The 26,409-nt window shown below is 37.6% G+C and overlaps 2 long non-coding RNA genes across 9 annotated transcripts in view; one reads left to right on the top strand and one right to left on the bottom strand.

The window, feature by feature from the left end:
* LOC106031186 (uncharacterized) overlaps positions 1-26,409 on the top strand; it is a 324,491-nt gene that overhangs the window by 158,612 nt on the left and 139,470 nt on the right. For 7 of the 8 annotated variants that reach the window (XR_010825587.1, XR_007166980.2, XR_007166976.2 and 4 more), the window contains exons 3-4: positions 7,359-7,479; positions 8,286-8,410. This is a non-coding gene — a long non-coding RNA (uncharacterized lncRNA). Of the gene's footprint in view, positions 1-3,698; positions 4,266-7,358; positions 7,480-8,285; positions 8,411-26,409 lie in introns of those variants that run through there. The other variant, XR_010825588.1, reaches the window with a different exon arrangement.
* Positions 1,242-5,697, bottom strand: LOC136786571 (uncharacterized). The gene is made up of 3 exons (XR_010825590.1): positions 5,583-5,697; positions 5,141-5,175; positions 1,242-1,891 (listed from the first exon to the last, which is right to left on the bottom strand). It is a non-coding gene; the product is annotated as an uncharacterized lncRNA (long non-coding RNA).

The following is a 26,409-nucleotide window of genomic DNA, read 5'->3' as shown; positions in this document are numbered from 1 at the left end:
CAGTAATGGCTAAGGCTGGACTCTTCTGGAGAGTACTATGAAATTGCTATGAGATAGATGGAATATTTTTTCCATACTGGCCCCAAATGTCTGGTAAGTAGATGGAGCACTTACAGGAGAACTTATAGATCTTTAAATTTCATTGAGTTTTATGACTGTAGGTGAAAGAAATGTCAGTTATATAATTCAGGAATGTGCAGTTAGACTTCTATATTTCCAATACTGTCAGTATCTGTGAGCCCTTTCAAGATTTGTCTTAGGATACTGGATTTATGTGGATGCCTCCACAGTTTTCTGCCCACCTACAGTGCCAATCTGTATAAATTTGGTGTATGCAGAATCTATGTAAACAACTAGTGCCAAGGAATTTGAAGCTTACTTACCATTAGTCCAAATTTTGAAAAATAGAAAACTTCTAGCAAAAGTATCTAACCTTTTCTGTTCTGATGCATTGGTTTCCACCCTACTAAATACTGTGTTAAGAATAACTCTGGTAAATATGCAGTGTTTCTTTCATATTTCATTATTATTACATTATTGCTGTGGATAACTTCGGATGTTTGTTTATATTCATGGTAATTTATTTATGACTCGATTTACTGATAGTGCATGTAGTTAATAGCATATGGAAACTCTTTCCATAGATTCAAACCTGTTACATGAAAGCATACTTCAGGACTGCATCATCCCTATTTTTTAAGCCAGAGCATTCATTTTCACAGAATTAGTTTGGGGAGTTTCTCAGGGAAAGAGAGAGAGTCAGAAAACAATGCATCATTCATGAATCATTTTCTCAGAAACTACTTACTGTTTTGCAAGAAAATGTTGACAATTCATTCAGGGTCTCCCTCAGTCATGATGCACTTCCTTTTCCTCAGTCCAAATGGACATGCAAAAGTATGCAAGTAAGATAGGACAAATTTGGCCATCACTGTAACTGCACATATGGACCAGGTATTGCAAGCAAACATGTTAGTTTGAATAACTGTAAGCAAAATCTGGGCTCCTTCAAGCTGCAAACCTGTGATGGCTGGGTAGTGAGAGCTTGATACCACAAACTCAAATTTCAGCAGCAGCTTTGTTAGCTTTAATTGCAAGTTAGAATGCCAAGCACTTGAACCGGAAAGGTTAAACATACATGCATAACTTTCCTAACACTGACTGGTTCCCCTGCCTTGGCCCTTGCTGGCCGTACACACTTGTCCTGTTAGATGGCAGGTGATGAGAACACCTGGTAGTGTCACCATCCAGTGCCCATTCACGTACCAGCCTTTGTGCATCGCTCATTAGATCTCACTTTTGAGCACAGCTGGTCCTCAGTTGAGAGCTGCATCGTTGCAGACAGCCTCACAGACAGACAGAAGCTGTTTCTTGCCCAGTTCTGCTAGCTTTTTCACTAAACTGACACAGATACTGTGACCTGGTAGCACAGCAGGATTTTATTTCTCATAATTCCAATGGTATTTTTCACTGTTAAAATTACCATCACAAATCATTGCTGCAGGAGCTCTTTTCAACAAGAAATGACAAGTTACTAAAGAAAAACATTTGAAGACATTTAAACTGAAAGCTGGTATTCCCATTTACCCCTTGACAACATATCAGCCACTCTCAGAGACAGGGCGAGGCAATTCACAGAGCCTTTCTGCTTTACTGCACTCGCTCTCCCTCCTCCACCCACTTTTCTCTCTCTTGCCAACCACATGGAAATTCAGAACACTTTCCCAAAAATAGTGTTCAAATCTGAAGCCTGGATATATGTGTGCCGGTAGCTTGCAATTCTTGACATACTTCTGTTGGCTTCAAAGGGTATCTGCCAGCTGCTGGCCTGGAAGCAGTGAAACTGACTCTTAGCTGCTGGAGCTGAAGAAGCACCCGGCCGTGGAGTCTCCTGCATAATGAAAATGTTCAGGTCAAGGCACACAGGAGCTCTGAAATGGGGATTTAACATAAGTCTGTCCAGCTGGGACCACATCTTCTACCTTCTTCCCACTCCAGTAGTTCACTTTGTACTGATTTACCCACACTTCTTCCTACCAGAGCTCAGCTTTGGCAATCAGCCTTTATTGGCTGAAAGCCAGAAGGCAGGTTGCATAAAAATTTCCATGTGCCAAGATTACTTCTACTGTGACATATCCCTTTTTCATAACCCCTTTGCATATCAGCTTTTTCCTCTTTCCCTTCTTCTCAACAACTACAAGAGCCAACCAGCATATAAAGCCATGGTTAGAAGGATGTTTCCTCATGTTTTTCCTCAGCATACTCCTGACTTCAGCGGAGATAGATGAAATATGCACAGATTCTTTCACGTTTAGCAGCCTCCATTTCACTGACTTAAAACATACCTCATGTAAATATTTTGGCTAATAACTTTAAAGAGAACACCTAGCTGGGATCAGTTCCTTCAAGTGATTAACACTGTATATACCCAAATATTGGGCTTCTGATTTTTGTAGCAATGTTATACAACATTTATACATCACTTTCTTCAAGAACAGGTCTGTATATGCAGCAAAATGTTAGTATAAACATAGCTTACTTTTAAATGGAAGCTCAGAAAAATCTTTGCTGTACATCTCTTGTGAATGCGATGAAAAGTGAAGGATGAGTTAAATTCCCTGTTGTTAAGTAACTACTTGTAACTGGATTGTTTGCCTTTTAGGGGGACATTTCTTCTAACTGAACCTTGGTAACTGACTCTTAGATAGCCAACATAGGATAAGATAAATCACAGTAGTGTAACTCTGTATTTCTGTTGGCATCATCTTAGATTGAGTCCTCGGGAACATATGGAGTGCACTGAGTGAGAATAGATTCAGTGATGCTCTTCGTGTCTGCTGGCTGGGAAGTAATTGTAGCAGAAAAAGAAGAAATCACCAACTTGTACTGGCATGTTCTTCTGCCTGCTTAGATTTATAAATGTAGGCATCCATGGCCAGCAAAGACTTGGCAATAAGTGAATGCAGACTTCAGGCAGCTATTCCTGAATGAGATGTGGTGGTGACAACATACTCGTGTCATTTGGCTACAAGTAGTTGCTATGAATCTGTTCCAAAACAATGGAATTGCTGTATTTGCCAGAAGTTTTCTGTCCTGCTATGGAACATAATAAAACAATTTAAGATGGTTTGATGAGTATTATAACCAACTCAGACCTAAATGGTCTCAGCTGAGTTCCTTGTTTGCCACAGACTTTCCATCTAACCTCAGGTGAATTATTTAATCTCACTGTTCCATACAATGTCGTGAGGATGCATTGGTAAATCTGTAGGAGGCACCCAGATATTGTGGCTGTGGATGTTGTATAAAAAACACAACAGCTACAACTTGGAACTGGCATATACTTCATCACGTGGAGTATCTGAATGAGACGAGAACATATTTACCCACAGCATGGGAAGAACTGCTACTCAGAGGTGAAAGCTGTGGAAGGGTGTGCTTGCAAAGTTATTACAGAAAATTAAGAAAACAATTCCCATGTATAATTGCAGGTTCATGCCACAAACAAAACACATGCATCAGCATTTTGAGTGTTGCGGTGGGTTGACCTTTGCTGACAGCCAGTTGCCAACCCAGCTGCTCTCTCAGTCCTCCTGCTCAACGGGATGTGGGAGAAAATAAGATAAAAAATCTCAACATAAAGACCGGGAAATCACAAATTAGATTACCATCATTGGCACAATAGGCTCAACTTGGGGAAAATTAATTTATTGCCATTTAAAATAAGAGTTGGATACTAAGAAACAAAGAAAAAAAAACAACAAAAACAAACAAAAAAAGCAACAAAAAACAAACACTCCCCCCCACCTCCTCCTTTTTTCCCTGACTCAACTTCACTCCTGCACTCCTAACTCCTTCTCAGTCAGTCCATAGCAGTTCCTCTGCTGCTCCTTTCTCCTCACACCTTTCCCCTGCGCCATCATGGGCCCTTCCCTGGGCAGCAGCTCCTTCAGGGCACGTGCCCTGCTCTGCCATGGTCTCCCCATGGGCTGCAGGTGCACCTCTGCCCCGGCACCTGCAGCACCTCATCCCCGTCCTCCTCCTCCTCTCGGTGTGGTGCTGGCAGGGCCGTTCCTCACACGTTTTACCTCAGCCCTGGCTGCCCTGCAGCGTGTGGCCCTTCCCTCACGCTGCCCCAGAACCTTCTGGAAGTGGCCCAGGCCTCACCTCACGTGGCCCTGTGGGCTACACCTGGGCATGGGCACCCATGCAGGTGTACATTCAGTAGAAGCTGGCAGCAATACCTGCTCTACATGCCTTGCCAGGTGATATACACGCAATTGATCAATATCTGTTCGTCTTGCTTGATAGTTGTTTGATCTGCATATGTTTCTTTGGGAGTTTTTTTCTCTTTTCGCCTAGGCCTGTAGAACCAGTACAGGATAAAGGAGTTCGGTCGATAAGGACTAAGAGTGCCTGAGTGATTGATTCTAAAGTGTTTTTTTCCCGCTTGATTCTGATGATCCTAATAGTAAAAGTACTAAAGGCTAATATGTAGTAATGCACTGTCATAAGGATTAAGGTACTATTCACTTCAGACCTCAGAAGAAAATACAAGTAATTCCAGATGCTTTGGAAAATAGCATGAGCCTAGGGAAAATTTAGTTGAGAAAATATTCAGTTGGTGAATGGCCTCATATTTAGATGCTGGAAGAGTACACTACTCAGACATTCAGTCTCCGTTCCCCCAAGATTAATTTATTATGAAAGTATAAGTAAGGGATAAACTATGTTGTTTATAGGTACAGTTTGCTGGTGATAAAATCAGGCATAGGCCTCAAGTCTGCCAGCCCTCTCAGTTCTCTGAGCCTGATCCAAATACAGTGACATGCTCTGTTTAGCAAGGCTGCATTTACAAATTTTTGATTATAAGGCTGTGTAGAGTGACTTATCTCAAATACAGGTAAACACCAAAGCTTGCAAGTCAGTTACCCTGCAACAGTTGGACATTCCCACTTGAGGATGCAAATGTTACAGTGTCCTTAGCAGTGGTTTGGAGAGCAATGTGTTTGTGAGTACAAGTTCAGAATAACAATAGAGACAGTAGGAGTTCAGAGTGCCCCATGCATATGTTCAAAATAATTGATGGATACCTGTGGGACCATTCGGCATTTCAGGTTCAGTTCATCTCTTAACTTACCATTAGACCCATTTCCAGTTGAACACCCTTTGGGCCTGAAATGCAGAGGAAAGAAATGAGCAATAGGAAGAGGGAGCAGAACCTTTCTTCTGCATATGGAAATTATTCTTCAAATGTCTTTGTTGACAGCTGGCATGGCACAAAATAAACATAGGTCTATTTGCAAGTAAGCAAGAATTAGCATAAACAGCAGCTGCTGTATTACCAAAAAAACATGTAACAATAAAGAATTTTTTTCTGCCTTCAGAAACAAAGGTAGGTAAAAAGCCTGCATGAAATAATGAGTTAGTTAGCCACCTGTTAAAGTTCTGAGCAGTGGCAAAATGAAAGAGGTATTTGTTGATGGCATAAGCATATTTCTGAATCAGATTTTCTAATTAAAACTGAATCTATACTTATGATAAAAAATGCAAAGCAATATCAAAAATGTTCTCTTGCTCACCTCTCCTCTCTCCCAAATCCAGGGAGTTCCTACACCTGTCTTTTGAGTTGCTTTCTTGCCGCATCCAGATGTCTCAATTTTCTCTTAGCTTGCTTGGATATGATTTCTGCTCCCTTTCTCCACCTACATATCATATAAAGTCAAGTCAGATCATCATAACATATACTCATATTTATGGTCAGATCGCATTCAGGAAAATAACTTTATGGGTTTTTGTCTCTCAAACCTCTCTGTGTTAAAAGCTGGTTGCTAGTTTACTAGCATTGTCACATTTTAATAAAAACTGATGATTCAACACAGTGAAATGCAGAAACAAGCAAAGAAACAATTTTAAGTTCATTATTTTAGATAGATGATGCTTGAATTTATTACTTAATCAGCTTCCCATGGAAGGTGGCTTACCTGTTCAATTAACTTTTCAGAGTAAGTTGTATATCCAGTTACATACAAATTCCATAGATTAGCTTATCTAGATTTTCTTTATATTTTAGCATTGTGACTCATATCTAGTTTTCATTTGTTTGGAACTGCAGCTATTTGTCTCTCAATTTTTCTGACAATAGGGTATTTTAAAAAAAGAAAACAAGGTAAATAATAGCCCTGTTTAGAAGTTATAGAGAGCTTTATATCTTCAAAAAACAGTTTAATGTAAGTCTCAATACAGAGTCTCTCAAAATCAGCATGTCTTCCCACAATAAATTTTAGATCCAAATAGCTCAGAGTCAGATCCTGATATTGTTGCTTACCAGAATATTCACTTCATTTCATGAGTCGATAAAATTAGTTGAGTTAAATATTACCCATACTCAGGCATCAGAGTCTTATGTTAAACAGACATCCTACCCCTGGAATGTATGTATCAAGGAGCAGGCTGTATGGGCATGCTTGTAGGTCTGTTGATGTGCTTACAGCCATGTAAAAGGTCAGTGTTAGTGCCAGGCTGAGACTTCAGGAGTTTCTCATTTAGGATCCCATGCTTTTAGCATTCATATGTACTTTATTTTCTCACTGCTCATAATTTTAAATATGTGTTTTCCTTTGTTTCATTTTTCTATATCAGCAGGCACTTGATTTTACTAGTAACTTTTTTTTTTTTTTCCAAACTATAAATATTTTGTATGGAGTTATGTGTTGTGTGTGGAATATCTTTGAAACAACACATTTTTAATTTAATCACAGTTTCATAGGATTTCTTCTGTTTCCACTGTCATCTTCTCTTCTCAAGATAACCATATTTTAAAGGTATGATTTTGTTGGGTGAAATACTTTGGAAGCTTTTGAAATAAAAATGATATATAAATTTTCATCAATAGGTTTCTTTAAAGAGTGTAAAGAATGAGATTTCATAGTTTGTATACAGATTTGGCCAAATTTTCTTCAATACCAGTTGCTAAAAATACATCTGTGTTTGGCTGTGAGGTTTGGTAGGGTTTTTTTTGAAGAAAATAAAAAAAAAAATGCTTTTCATGTTATAGATGGGGACATCCACATCACAACCACAGAGGTCATAGTCATTTTTATTGCAATACTATTCTGAAAGTTTTATTTTTCATGAACTATTCTTTCTCCTTTTTTTTTTCTTTCTGAAACCATTTAATGCACCATACCTGTCGTGGTTATCTTTATATCTGCAGATGTTTCTGTGCATATGAGTCTGTATATATGCAGAGACACAGGGTCCTTTTTTTCTAGCTACGTAATAAGCTGAAATGTGTGAAGTCTGTACATTCCCAAAGCAGACCTCATTGTGGTAAAATATTATCTATTTCATTTTAGGTGAGAACATGATTATCTCTCTCTACCCACACTGATTTGGACTGTGTTTTGTTCACCTCGAATAGCACCTCTGTCCATGAAGAGCTGCGTGTCATCTCCATGGAGCTACTCTTGGAATAAGGTAATTTGCATAGCAGCAAGGGCATCATTATTTGGTCTCCTTTACTTAACACCAGCAACAGCAGTTCAACAACAGCTGATCCAAATCATAACTCAAAATGGGGAACATTTGCCATTGTATCTCATATCAGATGGATATCAGTCTGATACCAAACTGAAGTAGTTCAGACTGGAAATAGAAGAGTTGAGATCTTGCCAGATCAGGCCTATCCATATGGAACAGATAGCTCTTAACTGACTACTCAGTTTGGAATGGAGGGTTTTTTAGACTATGCGGTATAGGCCTCTGGTATAGAAGAAGCTCACCATTTGTATCTGAATTTTTTAAAGCTCTGTATTTAACTGTATTGTTTTACCCAGGAGTACTGGATTTGTATTTTTTGATCTGTTCATGACTTTGGATATGACTTTGTGTGTGACTTTGGCTAAGTTTCTTAACAACTTTCTGCCTCAGTTTATGTCTAAATAACAATGTTATTTGCTGCCAATCTTGGACATTTTCTGAACTGCCATTGTGAAATGTCCATACAGAGCCCATTGCTGATTTCAGAAGGCCATAAGTCCTTACAAAACCAAGTGTAGAGTGGAAATGTATTCCTTACTGCCACTATAAAGAAGGGAAGTCTTCCCTCTTACTGCATTTCAAAGACCTTGAGTTTCTTAACACAAGAGGAAAAATCCACAACAAAACACAGAACTGAACCCCAGTTTCTTGAGCACTAGTCCATTGACCACCAGATCATAGCCTTTCCCTCTGCCACTTTGGTTATTTTTGCAGCTGTTGAATGAAATGTATTTGATTTTCAGGAGTTCATGACATTGTTCATTTGAGTACGTCTTCATGCTGTGATTTTCCCCATGCCATCACTTCCTTACCTCTTAAGAACCCAGCAAGGACAGGAACTGGCAAAGACACAGCAATGCAGACACAGGTCAGTTACTTTGCTCATGTTCTAGCTTTTCTTGCTCTTTTGTGCTTTCCCTTCTACTCTGCCAATCATTCCATCACTGTTTTTATTCTACTGTCTAGTCTTCCTTCGGTGAATAACTTCACTACATGCTGGGGTCCTAATAATTCGCTGCTTTTTTATTTTAATGAAAAAGCCCTATTCTCTTGATATCAGGCCTCCCAGAGCTGGAAGCATGCAAGCCCCTTCTGATATGCTCGTTCTCTGAAACCTATATTCTACAGGGATTCTGCAATATATTCTTCTTTCCCCTCTGCCTCTGGTGCTGCAGCCGGTCTTGAAAGGAGGCCACTTGAAAAGAGAGAGCAGCAGCAATATGGCTTATGAATTCCTAGCACATTGCTTTACCCTCAAGGATATATTAAACAATAAGCATTTTTTAAACAAAGACCTCTAGTAACCTCACCACAGGCACTGACTCTGCTGATATATTATTAATTTTAGGAACTAGTTTCAAATGATCTGACTGAATTACTGCTTGTCTGCTCGTAATACTTGGTCATCAGAAAGATATTACCTCTTTCAGAAATGCTACCTTCCTTTCTTATCTGACTGACTGCTTAAAGAATATAAACTTGGATTTCTCAAAGTAACAGTAGCCCAATAGTTAGTACAGGAAATTGGAATGAAGTAAACCATTACAAACCCTCTCATTAAAGCCCACAGTTAATAGTCATTAGAAGAATAATACTATCTAAAATTAAAAATGGTTAAATATGAAGAGTCACCGTACAGGTAAACAACAAATGGATTTCCATTTTCACACTAACTATGTAGATATGCTGCTTTTCCAGAAGGTCTTACAGGTCACAACACTGTTATCACTTCAGGACATAAAATGATCATTATCTCTATAATACAAATTATGAGTATACTTCTAACATGATGAATGGGACTTAGGAAAACAGGTTGTGTTTCAGAGCAATTGTAGTAGCCCTGGATTTTGGGAAGACAGACAAGGGGCCTCTCATATGCAGTCAGCAGTGTTAACTAGCAAAAAAAAAATCATACTGTTGTGCTGCTGGAGCCACATCACATTATAATCCTATATGTGATTTTGTTGTGTCTTTCTTTTGCCTGTTAGGTGGTAGGTAAATATTCCCTTCCCTTGATGTGATAAATACACCATTAAACATCCAACAGGATTCTGAATTTCCTCTGTTAGGGGTTATCAAAGGCTTCCCTCATGCTGTAGAGCTGGGTTCCCTGTTCCTCTGCAGCCTTGAATTGCAACTTATCCTATTGTGAGCAGAGGAATGTCATCATTCCTCCATGCTTGCAGGGGAATAGGCATGGTCTGATCTCTTAACAGGTTTATGCTGCTGTTGCCAAAAGGATGTGTATGCCTATTTGCATGAAGAATTAAAGAGGAGTTCTGCAACATTTCTAAGTCCTACATTCATAATGCTTAGAGGAGATACAGACTATAGAACCAAACTTTCCCAGAGTTCAGCTGTGTCCCACACCTATCTTAGTCTTGGACGTTGCTGCTTCATTGCAGTCATTAAACTCCTTTCTTTGCCTGCTGAATAGGCTCTTAAGTTTCACATTTACAGTGTGGTAATTATCTTAATCATATTAAAGTACAGAATAAACTTCAGTGAGGAAAATAAAATCATACTGCTCTTTTTGGACAAACTTTATTTCCTTTAGTGTTCTGTGTTTATATCTTGATTGCCTGGACCTCTCCCACTAATAAGCTTTTAATGACTGTTCCCACTGATATCATAGCAGCAGATTCTTTGCATGCTGTCTTTGTTTCCTGGAATAAAATCAATTAAGCTCCTTGTCTCTCTGACCCCATCTTGTATTAAGGCTTAGCACAACAATTAGGAGAACATTATGGTGTTCATTCTTTTATAATTTTGGTTCTATATACACTGCAGCAAGTCAGGTGTCAGTGCAAAGATTAACTTTGATGCAACACAATGTAGTATGTGTATAAAAGTCTTCAGTAGTATAATTACTAAACTTATATGATTCACTTTTGGAAGAGTGATTTAATGAGCCTGTGACACTTTTCAACAGCCTTCTTGAATTTTTTTTTATTTTTATTTTTTTGAGTATTCCAAGGGACAAAGTTAGAAACTTGTGACAGTCAAGTTTGAAGACTTTCACAGACTTAAAAAAAATGAACTGTTAGAAGGATGCCTCTAGCATGCAATGTAAAATTTCAACAAACAACTTAATCTTCATTAAAGTCTCAGTGTCATACCCTGGAATGTGGTAAACTCTGTATCTGGTGAATTATCTTCTTACTTAGAAATAGGCATGTTATTTCCTTTTCAGTCTGCTGATAAAGATATCCATTCGTAATTTAAAATGTACTTCAGCAAATAGTTATATGCCATGGGATCTACACATTTTTCTCTGAAATAAAGATACTGTATACAGTATACTATTGGGGTATGGGCAGTGAGTCCTTGCTTGTCCCAAAGTAGCTGTCTTTCTCATGTCCCTCTTGCTGTCCATATTCCTAAATCCTGACGTTCAGTTCACCCCTCCGAACTTGACATGATAATTCAGTAGGTAAAAACAAGCTCTACTTTCCACAGTGTAGGATTTTAGGTCCTTTTGAGGAGATTATCTGAAGGTACATAATCCTACCTCAGACAAATCCTTGTCTGTACATGTGATTTCTTAGCATGGCTCCAGCTGTGCTGTGGGATTAAGTCCTTCCCCATCTCTTCCTCCTGCTGTCATCTTTTCCACAAGAAAAGATTGTAGATAAACTCTACAGTCCATACAGTTTGACATCACAGACACCTTACTCACTAATAATGTTACAGATTGCCTATTGCCTACCTAGGGTCATTCTGCAATGCACAATAGTCGACTTGTGCATGAAACACTCAGAATCTTTGTGTCTCAACTCACTGATGCATTATTAGCGAACATTAGCAAGTTGCAAATAAGTGGTGGCACTGTATGTAGAAATGAATAAGGGGATTTGGTAGTGGGTCGGTAACACGTGTATTTCACAATTAAACCTTATTTTACTTATGGCAATATTTTCATTTCCAAACTATTCTGTTTCCAAAGTACTTTAAAGAAATAGTTCAGCATTTCAAATGAAGTTTTTCTAATGAGTTTTCACAAAAAAGTGTTGTTTTTTTTTTCTGTCAGAACTGCTTCAGCATATTTTTGACCAGCTTAAGAGAAAATATTCATCAGTTACTATAGTTAATGGCATGATCACTTTGTTGCCAAGCTGCTGTAGAGAAAAATCAGCACTCCCCTTTGCATTCTTTTTTAAAATTCCTTTTAACTTTAAGCAGGTTATGGGACCTAATTGATCAGCTCTTGCAATCTTTTGCTACTAATTGTCTAGATGTCAGATGATAAAGAGAATAATATCAGCTCCCATAGTTTCACAAGAGACACTTTGTACTAGATACTTGCTTTTCTCATCAAATGCAGTATGTGTGGTTCTTCCAAAATAAGTCCTTGACATGGTGAGACTTTACTAGGTTCAGAGTACTTTTGTAGGACTATTTGTCCTTCGCAGAGATTATTTGCCAGCTGAAGGTAATTTATGCTGCTTTTTTCCTCTGTTTTTTTGTTTGCTTGTTTGTTTTCTTGTTGTTTTTAATTTATTTTTTTGAATCAACAGTAATGCATTTGTTACACAACAGGTCTGAGAACAAACTCTGCACTCAAGTCAATAGAGATGTGCTTGTCATCACCAATGAAGTTTATTGGCTCCTTGTTCTGTATCTGTTTGTTTCATCTTCATTTCTGGGGAATCTTTCCTTTCTTCATATGAAACACAGCCTTCCTCCCCAGTTGGACTATGTGGAGTAGAATGGTTACATCTGTTTATTTTTTTCTCTGTTATGGGACAGGGTTTCGGTGGCAGGAAGAAGGGTGAATACTGGTGTTGAAGTCAGCATAGGTTACCAGCTCTGAAATGGCATATTAGAAGTTATGGTTTGATATCCCTTGGGGTTTCCATCCCTGGCTGTAAAAAGCTACTTGAATTTGCAGAAACACTTTTTGGCCTAGGGCAGTGCTTTAAGGGTGCTTTGGAGCTCTGATTAAACAGCAGAACCTCATCTGCTGTCCCCATCTTTCTACTTTCCTGTACTGCAACCATGTGAGCATGACAAAACTCAGCATCCATTCTGGTGCCTGTCCTTTTTCTGTTTCGATGAGTTATTTATTGCTCAGTATTACTTTGTTGTGCCTAGAACTGGCTTAGTTACCATCAGTGTGAAGGCACTTCTCTGTTTTGAAAGAAAACCTTCAACTGAAGGAAAAGCAGTGTGTAAATGTTCTCTGATCCTGTGTTCTTTAGCATGCACTGCCAGAGACTTATTTTTCTCTCCATTAACTTCAGCTGCACTTCATCTTTCATGATTACCCTGTTTGAACTCAACTTTATAAGTTAACGCCCAAGCCTAGGTCTGCCTAGTGTGACTATAATTAAGTATTTATATAATTACAGCTTTGAAGGCAAAGGGCCTCTAGAGAGTATTTTGGAGTGACCACAGCAATAACCCACATCCCCAGCTACTAAAAACTCACATTGTTTTCTTGAAGATAGTAGTTCCTCAGAACCTCAGATCCAGCCCTTTCAATTCTTACTCCTAACCTCATGAGCAATTTACCCATGAGACCAGCATTGTCTGACTGTCTCTGCTATCCACAATATGCCTTTAATACCTGCAACATTTCTCTGTCTCGAAGTTTTTCTTTGGTTTATGCCATTAAGCAAATACTTCTCCTGGAGCCATTTCTGCATTGTTTATTGTAGTCACTGAGTATCACTGAGAATGAGTATTCAGTTGTAACCTCATGCTACGTACTCCATCTTCATGGACATCCTTTTAAGTGTTTAAGTTTAAGCCACAAATTTATGCCCAAATCTTGCGTTTTATGTAGGATTAAACTGGTCAAAACAGCAGGTGATATTTTGTTATATTTGCAGACCTTTTTCCCCCCATACTTTGAAATCCCCTGTGAGTTACTGACAGATCTTTTAAATGTAAATGAAATCAGATATATTTTAATATAACAAATCTCTAAAGTATATACCGTGTGCAACAATATTGCAGATTTTGTGTTCAATCGGTGTGAAACTCTGCTGTCTTTAAGATTTTCAGTTGCTGTCATTGTCCCTGACAGGTTGAGGGGAGGTAGAAGAGCTGCCTGGGAGAGGCAAACTGACAATGGCAATTTGCTTGGTTACTTTTGCTTGAGTGAAGGATGACCAGGTGATGCTTTTGCTCAGGACTCTGTCTTGCTACCTTTCACATCCATGCAGCAAAGTGTAGAGAGCAAGGGTGTGGTTCCTGAGCGCTAACCCAGTGTTCACAGAGATCAAGCCCAGCAACCAAGTTTTGAAGGAACTGGAGTCAATTACAGTCACACATAAGGCGGTTTAAAACACTCTCAGGCTTAGGTCTAACCATAATTTGTAGAATAGACAAGCCTTTGGACAGTAAAAAGAGATGATTTTAAAGTAAGCATTGCTGCTAGCTGAGGGTGGAGGGAAGAGGAGAGGGAACCTCTTTTCTTTCTTTAACCAGGAGAATAAAAAGGGTAAAGGAGCATCTGAATTTAGTCTGTTCGTTTGTGATACAGAAAGTAGCCGTGTCCTGTAACTATCAGATTTAATTAAAAAAGAAAAAAGAAAAGAACGGAAACAAATTGAATTGCAAACTTGGCCATGTTATCATCAGTTTTTCCTTGGCAGTTTCAAGAATATTGAATAAATTGCTGTACTTGCTGTGATAGCCTCTGTTGAAAACTTCGGTGACATTTCACTTTGAAAAAGGAGTTCATTGTTCACCCCAAATGTGATGTTCTGAAAGTCAAATTTCCCTTTTATGTCTGTAAGCAAAATTTTCAAAGAATTTCTTTTAATAATTGGACAGAGCTATTCATAGGACTTCATTTTCATCAGGAATTTGTGGCTTTGTTTATGTCTGGAATATGGCTTGTAAAAATGAACAATAAAATCTCTGGATTACAGGCATGACTTGCCTCACTTACTAAGATAAATTGAAGGCTAGATTTAAGTTTTTTATTTTTGCCATGGTGAAGGGCAGCACTTTCCTCAAGCCATCTAGGGACCATGTTAAGGAAAGAATCATGAATCAGAGACAACTTTTTCGACCTTTGCTTATACCATCACTGCCGTCCCTACCTGCACCAGCCTGACACAGCTCACTGATCCTGCTGTACCTCCCAGCACAGGTAGGCTGTTACCTACAGTGCCTGCCTACTGGGCAGCAGCCACATACTTTATTGCAGTATCACTGACTCATTTTTTTCCCTAAATGTTATATTGATTGGTCTAGTCACTGGCTAACTGGGATGGGTTTTATAAAAGTATGGAATAGTTTTATGTGGGTAGGCAACATTTCTTCAAGAAGAGAAAGAATTTTTTTTTTAAGTGATTTTTGGTAGGAGGGAAGAATTTTATGACTGGCTTCCTCTCTCATGTGCTTTCATAGCTCACTGAAATCAGAGAAGCTGCAGCCTGGTCCCAGGTTGGGTACTTAAGTAGACAGCTGTCTTCCTTCTCAAACAGCTTGCACAGAGTCAACTCCTCATTATTTCTAGACAGGTATCTGAAGAGCCCCTCTTGCTAAGGCTTGGCACACTCTAATTATGAGATGGAACAAAGAAACAGCTCAGTGTTTTAAAGAGGAATTGAATTGTGATTATTCAATTGATGCTAAAACTTGCTTTGATACAATAGAATCCCACATTACAGCTACCAAAATTCTTACAGGGCCTTGGAGTGAGATTTACAGTTTTCTAGCTAAGCAACTGCACTCTCTACTTAGAGGAAGACATTATCTTCTGCAGAGACACTTAGAAAGGGCCTTTGTCTTTGCTGGCATCTAGAGTTGCTAAAAAGAGAGAAAAGTACTTAAACAGTATTTAATATGGAGGATCTACTGATGGTAAACACCTGAAATTTGAAAGCATGGAAAGAGAAAGTAATTTTGTGTGGTTGCAACAAAAGTGTTATTTTAACACTTATCAGAGCATACAGATGGAAAAAAATAGCATTTGACTTGCAACATCAAAGATATCTCAACAGAACTGTGGAGCAAGGTTCATAAGATCCTGCTATGCCACAATAGAAAAGTTGAGGGCATGACCTGTAATTCTTGGTGTGTCCTCCCATGATGTTCAAATAGATCATCCGTAGACAATGTCACCATTGACGTGAATGGAACTTTCTTGGCTAGCTCCACCTAGTATAAAACCTTTTCTTCTGTCTTATTTATTCTATGCATTTCTGTCCTCTCACCCCCACTCACATCACAGGGCCGTCAAAGAGATATGTTCACTTGTTATCCTGTGGCAATTCACAAGTTTTACACCAGCCTTGTCTATACAGTATAAATCTTTGTGTTTTCCTTAATTAACCTTAAATATTTTAAGTCTAGTTATTTTTGAAGTCCCTTAAAATGAAGTGACAAATGTAGCTGTGCTATTCTGAATTTTGATCATTATATTTCTCTAAAAATAAAAGCTCAACATGAGATTCATTTACAGTTGTGCACCTGGGGAACCTCTGATTACTGCCTAAGGTATTCAAGACTATTAAAATATTCACAGTGAATAGGCCTCTTTCTAGCTCCTTGCACTGAGGGAGAATTTCAACTCCTTGAGGACTGGAAGGCAGTAAGTATGCTCACTGTGGTGCCACAGCACAGGCCTGGGTTACTTAGCAGAACTGTGTGTCTTAAGTGGTGGGAGAGATCCAAACTCAAGAAGTTCGTTTACAGAACGTTTCCATTTCAGGTTGTGAACTCTTCCGTATCCTGATAAGGAAGCAATTTGTTTACTAGAACAACTCTAGCAATGGGGAGGGAGCTGGTTTTTTGTTTGTTTGTTTGTTTGAAGAAATCCTTTCACTGATCCAGAAGCTTTTGTCTATTCCCTAATTCATAAGCTTGGCCTCAAGGTACTAAACCCAATATCATGGTGTTAAAAGAAATTTGATTTCCTGCAGGATTTTTACCAGTCTCTTTGGAGCTATCTGCTGCAAGGTTTTCTGCAAATCTACTGAACGTGTTGTCCATTCCATGAAAATGCCATGTATATTTGTGCCTTGAAGTGCTTGTCTTCTAAGTTGTCTTCTCTCTTATTCAATAGTGACATGAAGCCAGAAGTATCAGAAGTACTTCTATATATACTAGCAAAAGGAAGCTAGGGCAAAACATAAGTGTTTGTTGTCTTGTTTTCAGTAAGACCAAAACCATGCCTATAGAATAAGATATCAGTTATTGTATGATTGTGGCTGAAAGGCTAGAATATTGTATGAAAGGCTAGAATGCATGTAGGAATGAGATGCAAAGAATCAGTCCAGAGAAGGAAAAAAAAAAAACGATCCATAGGGAAACTAGGCATTCAGAGGGGAACTGTTCATTGTAACATTATGTGCATTGGTCAGGCATTGAAATGAAACCATGTTACCTCTGGGTTGTGTAAATTCACAGTATACGAGATTCTTATTTGTCAGAAGTTGGTTTGTTTGCTTGTTTGTTTTTATATATATCAATTTATATATTAATTAACGCACTATATTTAATATAGCCCTGTATAACTTGAGATCTCTTAATTCAGCTTAAAAACCTAAGGAGGTTGAAGGTGTTTCTGTTTTCATGTAATGTACCATAACAACACAGGAAAAATAATTATTTATTAAAGACCCCTTTCCCTCCCTTATTTAGGCACTAGAGAGTTAGAAAAAAAACTTTTAAAAGGCAATAAAGTTCAAGCAGAAAAATAAACTAAAGAGCTGAGACATAATTATCTTTTCCTGCAAATGACGCACAAGCAGCATGTAAAGCTACCAAATAAATGATACGAGTCATTTGATAGTGTATTAGGACACTGAGGAAATTTAGATACAGGACCAAATTACACCCTGATGAAATGCCATTGGCATTAATGAAGTTGAACTCAAAAAGAATTTGTCATGTGGAGTAGTACTAATATTTTGTAGGTTTTAGCCTGTAATTTGTAACCTGTACTAACTAAACATTAACAGCTTGTACACTTTGTTTTTCAAGACTAACAAGTCTGATTTTTGAAAAGCAGTTGGATAAAATTACTTTTCACACACACATTCATGCACATGAGCAAGCAAAAACATAGTCCTGGTCTAATTGCAGCAGCTGATGTTGGCTAACCTTGCTGTTGCTGTTAGTAAGAGAATAATTGTGTTAGAGGTTTCCATCATTTCTCTGGAAATATATTTTTCTTTCCAGTGACTGCTCACCTTTTCAGCCTAAATATTTATTGGTTTCAGTACTGTGGTGATTTATTTCTATTTGTTTTTAATTTCCTTACACAGTGTTTCAAATGGTACCGCAAGCTATGAATGGCTTGGTGTTAAATTATGTAGAGGTGCCACATTGCTCTTGAATGCATGTTTTTGATGAGGTTATTAAAACTCTGACAATACAAATTACCATAGCAACAAAAAACATAAATTCACAGCCTATGCCAACCTCTGGAGTATGAAAATATTTTAAAGTCCTCAAACATTTTGCAGCATAGCACAGTTCATGTGGCTAGGCTTGCAGTTCTTCACCATGTCCTAAAATATATCAAAATTCATTGGTCCTTGATCTCTCAAACAGGCAAGAAGTCGTGACTTTCTTCCTTTTCTTTTTTTTTTTTTTTTTTTAATGTAAAGTATTTGATCCAGCTCAGTTCCTTCCTGATTACTTCCTCTGTGGCTTTCACATGATGATTTGTGCATGGTCCTTATACAAATAAAGAGAGAAAAAAAAAATCACCAGGATTATCTCTGATGGTGATAGTGGAGTAGTGCTGTGGTTTTGATTGCTTTCTAAGGGCTAATCCAATAACTTCTCATTTTTGTTTTAATGTTTAAAAAGTCTGTTTCTGAATAGGCTGTGTTGTGCAAGGTGCTGAACAAATGTTGCAAATCATTGTTTTTAAAAAAGGTGTTAGTCAACAGGTCTCAACACAGTGCAGAAATCCAGAAATTCTTGCCCTCCAGTGAAAAAATGTTGAAAGTAGAACTACAATTTGAAGAATACTTCCATTTTTCCCAACATATTTCATAGCAGTTATTTTACTGCCAATCGATATTTGATGATTGTGTCTAATTCCTCTGGCACCTTTACTGTACATTCTGGAATGCAAAGAATGAAGTTAAAAAGCCACCTTTTCTGTCCTTGTTCAGATTAACCTTGATATATGTTCAAAATTATTGTGCAATTCAGAATGGTTTGGTTGGTGAAGATGATGTATGTATTTGAAGGAGGCAGACTGAGAAAACAACCTTTCCAGTTATTGATGCACCTAATTCCATTGAAGTCAATAGTATAGTCTTAGATGTAAGTGATTTTGACTTAATTCTTATAAGAACAGGAAAACAGTGAGCATTATTTCTTGCCTTTGTGTTTTATAGGCCAGTTTTGTATTCCAAGGTTTATAGGGACATTAGAGGGTGACCATATGGTCTATTAAGGTAACCCTACTGTTTCTATCTAATGTTTCTGTCATGAAATCACACTGCATCTGGTAAATTTAATCTGGAAATATGTCCCTATTTTCCCAAGACCTCTCTTTCTGTACTGTTGTTTATTACTATAACTTATATATTTTGTTTGGCAACGTGACTCTTGTTTTCATTAAAACATTGTATACTTATAGTATTGCATGTATTTGAATACTCAGACATACTATTTACATTTCCTACTTTTTATAAATGAACACTCTGTCCCTCTCCCAGGCAGGGACATTAAAGCTATCAACAGGTAATGAATTTTGCATGGGATTTGTTCAGTGGCTAAAATGAGCAATATAAATATATTTTACAGTTTGATTTAGTGAAATATATACTGCAAACAGTAATATATTATGATTCTCTTGGCTTAATCATAAATGAACAAGGAAATAATCAGGATTCAACAGCAAAGGTGCATCATTTAGAACCTGCATAATCTGTTTTTATTTCTGAATCTAAATATACATCATGTATAAGATTTATTTTATGGAAAGAAAGTGTTAATTTTAAACAATTTAAAATGTTTTTAAAAATTAAGTAGTTTTAAACTATGTATTATATACTTTATCAATAGACTGTAATTCGAATTTGTAATAAATAGCATTCCTAATCTGCAGAAACTATAACATAGAATATTCTGTTATAGCTCATTTGCTTCATTCTGCTGTCTAAATGTCAGTAACTGACAGAATAAGTCTCTATTTGTTGAAGACTGAATGAAAAACCTCCTGTGTCAAAAGATCTAGAACTAGTGATGTTTTACAATAGTCACAAAACTTGTAAATTTCTGTTTCTCAACACTTCTAACTTCCAGTGCAAAACTGGCATAATCTTACTAAATAAATTATGTCATTCTTATCATAGGTGGAGTTCAACCACCAGATACTCTGTTCAGTCATCAGTAAAGGATCAAACTCACGCAATTTTTTACTTTCTCTGCAAATGAGAAAGTGGTAGCATGTTCTGTTTCCTGTGCTGGAGTTAGCATGCAGGAACCTGCAAGAATCTAACCCCTTCTGCAATACCATGGGAGAAAGAGAGAGTTTTAATCAAAAAATCCCTTTGTCTTATCTGTTATTTCTTTTCCTGTATCAAAGTGCTGAAGCATTGTCCTATAAAACAATTGAAATTCCGCACGAGAGGTTTCCCAAGGATTTGAAATGAAGTTCTGTCAGCAGTGGCTGCAAAGAATGGAAGATGGGAAATGTAAAGTCAAAACAACTTTTTTTTTTTCTTTTAAAAAGGGTCTGAGAGAGATGTGAGAAACTACAGACAAGCAAGGGTTACTTTTGCCCTGGACAAATTGGTAGGAAACTGTAATAAACAAGGAAATTGATAGACACCTAGATTAATATACAGGAGAAGAGACAACATTATTTTTGTGGAAGGAAGTCATATTTCACAAATCCATCAGCGTTCTTATGGATGAATCATTAAATATGAGGAGACGGGTGATCTGGATTGTGCTGTATTAGATGGATTTCCAAAAAACCTTCAAATAATATTCATCATTAAAACTTAGGAGAGTAACTGAGCCATCCTGGGTTGAGAGGAAGACTTTTTCTGTGGAATAGCTTTCTTAAGAAATAGGAAACAAAGGGGAAAAAAAAAAAAAGTCCAGTTTTCACAATGGGGAGAGAGTATCAGTGAGACCCCAATATGATATGTGTTGCAGCTTGGGCTAAAAGTGGTTGAACAGTCAAAAAATGTTTAATGACCTAAACAGTTTCCCAATGTGGACAATATTCTGAAGTAAGGACCATAATAGTGGAATCATTTAGTTCATTTACATTGTAATTATACAGGGTTGCAACTACTCAAGGACATTATTCTGGAAAGCCACAGAGAAATGGGATCTGTCAAAGGATCTGTCTCCTGTTTCAGTAAGGTCTTGAGAAATTACTGAAAACATGAACGAAGAGCAGCAGAGAGGGATTTTTTACCTAAAAAATGCCTAGATGGGATACAGAGTAGCTGTTTAAATATTGTTTATAGGCAGCTTTTCCCATGCAGGCAGCAGCAGACACTGTTGAGTTTCCCATTAATTGCTGTTCTAAAACTAGGTGAAATTGGCCTGGAAGATGCCAGCTAGCTGGGACTGACTGATTTCTGGACTACTCGATGATCAGGGAATTTATTGTACAAGTTACAAGAGAAAAAACAAGAGAGTAGTACCCCAAATACTATCTGTCTTGAGGCACTTGCTAGGTTTCAAGTTCATTCTCACCACTATTTCTCCCAACTTTTTATGGCCACTCTGAGTTTCTTAAGATAATATTTATTTAGAACAGATGGAACTCTGCAGCATGGTGACTCAGATTCTTTAACAGCTCTGTTGTTTTTTTCTTCTTTTTTTTTTAATATCTATTCCTGCCATTCATGCCATTATCCTTACTTTGAGCAGTGTTGGAGCAAGTAACCTCCTTGGAATCCTTTCATCCTAAATTATTCTATGATACCGTAGTTCATAGAGCTGTATGGAGGGAAGCAGGGCTGGAGAGCATTGCTGGCCTTATAACATCACTCATCAGTTCTTAAGAGTTAACTTTGTTGTTCTGCTTCAACATTTAAAATATATCCATCAGTTTTTCCTCAAGTGAGTGGTCCTGTTGAATCCTGTCAACATCTAGAACAACTAACTGGACTACAGACTGGAAAAGCTTTTGGAAGGAAGAAATTAGTCTTCAGTCTCTGAATCTATTGCTGTATTGAGTGTGGACACTGGGAAGTTTCTTGTCCCTCCAATCTCATTTTCATGCTGCTGTAAGGAAATAAATGATCATATATTCTAAACCAAGTTAATAGAACTGTCTCTGAATGTATCCCCTATCCAGACAGTAAAGGTGAATTGCTAAGGGAATTGACTCTTTATTTTAATTTGGATAGGAGTAATCAGAAAAAGTTTATCCAAGAGTCTATGTTGTGGGAAAAGGTGGCAGTCAACTAAAGGGATCATAAGAGTGAGACCTGATGACGGAAAAAGAGGTTAAAAGGAATATGAAAGGACTAGATCTGCAAGGAGAATCATTACAGAGAATTATTTGACATCACAAAGCACTCTATTTTCTTTCCCCCACAGTAAACTTGAATGATCTTAATGACAGAAGATGAGATCCAGCAGGTGTAAACTACAGCATTTAAATATTTATGAGTGAAAAGTAGAAGCAGGAACTGAATTTAAGTACAGGGGTCAGTAAGGGGGAAGATTCTTCAAGGCGCTGAAGCAAAATAGCTGTCACTGCAGTGAAGACAGTGATGAAAAGACAGCTTGAAAGAAAATGGTAATGGTCAAAGTCAGCTTATAGGTAAAGCTATGAGGAAGAGACAGATTGAAAAATGCTCTTGAAATGTGGCTGAACCATTTCCAGAGACATGAAATTTTGTGCCAGAGACTTCAACAGAAGCACTGGAGCAGAATTCAGATGAGATATGAAGACATGGAATGGCTGACTTCTGACCTTCTTCACATTTCCCATGATATTTAATCACTATTGATAAATCTGCAGCCTTTCCTGCATGTAAATATCCCCAAACAGACAAATTCATAAAAATTCTGAGAGGTGGTTTAGGGACTTTCTTCTCCATTATTTTTATCTAGGGAATGTCACTGTGAGAGGAAAGTAATGCAGTGCTAAACCAGTGAGACTGAGCATTCAAAATAAGAAAAATAAGCTGGATAACTCAATCTGAGAACTGACTTTGTGGCATGATTTGAAGAAACATTTGTTTTCCTGATAGCAGAACAGAAGTGATTCCACTGAACTCTTGAGAAATCTTCATGTGTTAGGACAATTTGATGATGCCCTCTAACAAATAGCTGTTCCAAATATTGTCTGCAAAACACAGTATGTCAGATGCTGCGAAAGACCGAATACTTTCAAAACAGCAAAAGCTCCTGTAATGTGGCCTAGTAATGTTTTGTGAAACTGCTGCTCAGTACAGGGTAAATCCAGAACGGGATTTTTGCTTCAAACATACTATGGTAGCATGCATTTCTGTGCCTTTATGTATCTGAAGAGCATGCATTGAAAAAATTAATTTTTAAAATATCAATCAAAATGACTAAGGATCTAAGCTGGATATGCGTCAAGAAAATAGACACATTTGCTTTCAATTTTAAGATGCATCACCATCCAGTAATATCTAAATTTAAATAAAGCATGGCATAGATGCCCTTTACAGCCCAGCTTTTTTATTTTTATGGATTGTGAATCCAGCCCTTCAAATCCTGTAACAGCTGTCAAATGTGTTCATCTCGTTCCCTTATTGTCTTGCAGCACCACACCCTGTCTCACTCTCTCCCAAATTATTGCATAAGGAATAAGCAATATTCCAGCCCCTTCATGTTTCACTTGGAAAGGACTGCAGATAAATTTTAAACGATTCATTAGCTTTATCTGGATATAACTCTGTGATTCATATCTTCCTTTTTGGATATGTCTGACACAAGCAGCACAGCTGAAGTTTTGAAAGGCTGAAGATAGATTGTCCAAGCCAGGCAAGCTATCAGGAGCAGGGACTTCTCTCTGTTCTTTGAACTGATCAGGATGGAGGTCCCAATGCTCTTCAGAAGGTTTTAGGGATCAAGACTTTTTTATTTTATCTACAAGTGCACAGACTCCTAACCTTCCCCTTCCAGAAACTTTCAGACAACAGCCCTCAGTATACTACAGTGCTGGGAATCTTGGCTGCACAAGCAGAAATCTCAGTCTAGACTTTTTAAAATATGTCTGTGTAGCGCCGTGAGAAAAATACATACATTTTAGAAAATCCCTTCCATCGACAGCTCTTTCAAAAATTTAGGCCTTTGGATAACTTTCCTCTGGGCTTGGTTTTTTTTTTTTTGGTTTTGTTTTGTTTGTTTTTGTTGTAGTTTTCTTAATATATTTAAAAGTAACAAAGTATTCAAAAACAGGGAGAATTCCCAACATCCTTCTTCAGCTCATTTAAATGTCTTGGTTTTGATCATTCTGACCTTCAGTTTGACTTGTTATTTATGCTGAACAAATTAAAAACAGGGAAAATAGTGTCAGAGCTATTCACTGGACACCTGCTTTATGTTCTGTCAGTTTTTGTATCATCACAATAAATCTGAATATTGAATACTGGTTATAAATACATGCTTGAAAGTCTCTTTGTCTCCCAAGTAAAGTTGTTTTTGTTAAAACTTTAAAATCTTTTAGGCTGTTTCGTTACGTTCTTGGCTATTTATTTGTTTGTTTGTTAGTGTAATAGTTGTGTAGTTGTTATTTTTACATTGCAGCAATGGCATCTTAATCCAGTTGAAAGTATTTCCTAATGTCCCCAGTTGGTTTTCTGTAGGAGGATTTGAGAGGCTTGCAGAGAACTGTATTTTTGTTCAAAGCAGTTCTTCAAAAACAGCAATAAACATTGCATCACACCACTGCTGCTTTATTGAGACATTGTCTGCATATAGGGAGGAAGGAGCAAAGACAAAGAACAGTTAAATGTTGTGATGTTGTTGTTTTTTTCCTCATTCTTTTTAACAATCTGTAATAATTGAACTTGGAATTTCTAGTAGCTAATTTGAAACCACTTGTTTGTGTGATGACTAGCTTGCTGAGCTGCTTCTAGAAATGCAGGTCTGCTGGCAGGATTCATAATTTGAATATGTTTTCAAACAGCCTCATGTCCCCTGGAATCAGGGAAAGTAGTCCTGGCTTAATGTGGAGTGACTTGCAGAACCTACGAGACTCCCCTTAGCAGCACTCTCTACTTTTTTTAATTATTTTTTTTTTCATGCAGGGAAATCACTTTCAATTATTCAGTGAATCCCATTCTCTGGCTTTGTTTTTACCACTTAAGGTTCAAATGTGGTGATGATGGTAGTGGAACAGAAGCATGTCAACAGAAGTAGCATGTTTAATTACCTATCTTGTTTGGGGATGAACACCACACCTAGGTTGAAATGAAAAACCATATTTCATGTGGTTTTAAAAATATAACATGGCATAAGAGCTGTTTGGATAGAAGTATGAATGGCACAGTATGGTGGCAAGCTAAATGATTACAAAAAATCTAGGTCACTCCCTAAGGCACTGCTTTCTGGAGACTGTATTCCTGAAAGTATGGCTAGAAGCTGCTGCTATTCCAGCCCTGAGGAGACTGGATGATGGAAAAGCCAATCAATGAAAAAAAGTGACTTTAAAAAATATACACCGGTTTCCAGCTAACTAGTGAATGAGCTACAGATCCTTAGATGGTGTAATACTGAAAGGTATGCCATAGTGGTATTTTTATGAGTGATTTTTACTTTTTACTCGCTTTTCCCCAGAATAGTGTTATCCAGAGTAAGATTCTGGTTTCAGTCCAAGGGGTATGCCAGAACAGTACCTTCTCAAAAAAAAAGACCTTGAATTGCAACTTAGTGGGAGTGTGGGAGGGGAAGTCCTTCCATTCTCGCAGTTGCAATTTGAAACCACTACCTGCCATTTTTACAATCGTAAATACTGGAGTTAAGCAGTTTCCAGGCCCATATGTACAACAGAGCCACTATAAGAAGCCAGAATTCCTCTTCAAATGCACAAGGATCTCTATTTGCTAGGATTGGAACGTCTCTGGGGTTCTGAAGGTGTTGCTGGGCTTAGTTGAAAGTAGTCTTTTAGTAGCCCTCTGTAGTGTGCATCCATGGAGGAAAGGAGGGAAACACATTCACTAAATGTTAATACATTAAAAAAATGAGAAAAATCGACCCTACTCTTGAAAGATCATTACATAAAGTTAAATCACACTTTGTCTGACATCTGGACATGCTAGAGATGCAGCTGTCATCAAGTGACTTAAACTAAGAAAGAACTAGGAGTCTTTCTGGCTCTACTAAGATTTCAAATATAACTTGAAAATACTGGCTTTCTGTTAATGACTCCATTCTAGACTGGGCAGTGTTCATATATCCCTGTCTAATAACCTAGTGCCCAAAGCCCTAAATATGTGAGGATATTCCCTCTGTTTCTGAATTCATTTTGCAATAGAAATAAGTGTTTGGCAACCAGCTCAGGCTCGTGATTTAATGAGCTCTGTGTAACCTACCAATAAGCAAATGTATTTAGATCAGTTCTTTTGCTTCCCCATTCAAATGTTATGGAGCGTTGGGGATAGAAATGGAGCATTTACAACAGAATTTTCAATCTGTTTACATTTTTGGATGAATGTTAGTTAGACACAGAAGCCTAGAAACTGTTTTTCATCTTGCATTTATAAAGTATATGCTGTTCCAAAGGGTTCCCAAGCATGTTATAAAACTAAATGTAATTTTCAAGGGGAAGTTTTAGATAAGAATAAGAACTGCCAGAGAGAGAAGAAATCAGATGAAGAAAATCTTTTGCCCCATTCTTAAAAATATTTGCAGGGGGTTGTTGAACTAGTTTCCCCTATACTGGTAAAGGTATTTGTCACTTGTGTTTTACAGTTTCCATCAAAAGACTTTTAA

This window comes from Anser cygnoides, chromosome 17, assembly GCF_040182565.1.
Source record: "Anser cygnoides isolate HZ-2024a breed goose chromosome 17, Taihu_goose_T2T_genome, whole genome shotgun sequence".
In the NCBI taxonomy this organism is placed as follows: domain Eukaryota; kingdom Metazoa; phylum Chordata; class Aves; order Anseriformes; family Anatidae; genus Anser; species Anser cygnoides.
Note: the sequence above shows the minus strand (reverse complement) of the source record. Positions and strands in the feature narration are given on the sequence as shown.